We start from the raw sequence: 768 nt of genomic DNA, 5'->3' as shown, positions 1-768 counted from the left end.
TTAGCCTTGTATCTCACTGCATCATTAGCCTTGTATCTCACTGCATCGTTAGAGCAGTGATAGCAAACTTGCACTGTGCACATAAAGGGAACAATAAAGTTATTTTCACTGTGAGGAAAGAAATTTAACCATTTCAGACTCTGCTATCGGGCGGGGTTCATCCTTCTAAATCACCAGCCCCCAGCTCTGTCCCCGGGGAATTTGGGTAGGACGGGGCTGAGCAAGGTTGGCCTGCACACACTTGGAGAAGTCCTTCCGCAGCTCTGGACCCACACCTCTCCCCTCAACTCACCCCAAGAGAAGTACGACTGGGAAGGGCTGGGGTGGCGTGTCTCGTCCAGATAATTGGAATAGATGGTAAACTACGTGGATAAGTCATAATGAGTGACCAGTTGGAGGAGAGAGGGAGGGATGAGAAGATGGGAGAATGGATGGATGGGTGGGTGAGTGGATGGAAGAATAGAAGAATAGATGGACAGAGGCCGGGTGCGGTGGCTCATGCCTGGAATCTCAGCACTTTGGGGGGCCAAGGTGGGCAGATTACTTGAGGTCAGGAGTTTGAGATCAGTCTGGCCAACATGGTGAAACATCAACTCTACTAAAATTACAAAAATTTGCCAGGCATGGTGGCACACACCTGTGGTCCCAGCTACTTGGGAGGCTGAGGGATGAGAATCGCTTGAACCCAGGAGGCGGAGGTTGCAGTGAGCCAAGATCACACCACTGCACTCCAGCCTGGGACACAGAGTGAGACTCTGTCTCAAAAAA

General features: G+C 50.9%; 1 protein-coding gene across 1 annotated transcript in view; it reads left to right on the top strand.

The window, feature by feature from the left end:
• Positions 1–768, top strand: part of LOC105529781 (putative serine protease 29) — a 10,516-nt gene that overhangs the window by 1,609 nt on the left and 8,139 nt on the right. The gene's annotated exons all lie outside the window — the stretch shown is intronic.

The sequence above is a fragment of the Mandrillus leucophaeus genome, unplaced genomic scaffold (genome assembly GCF_000951045.1).
Source record: "Mandrillus leucophaeus isolate KB7577 unplaced genomic scaffold, Mleu.le_1.0 Scaffold78, whole genome shotgun sequence".
Lineage (NCBI taxonomy): Eukaryota > Metazoa > Chordata > Mammalia > Primates > Cercopithecidae > Mandrillus > Mandrillus leucophaeus.
The sequence above is the reverse complement of the archived record's forward strand: the minus strand, read 5'-3'. Positions and strand labels throughout refer to the sequence as shown.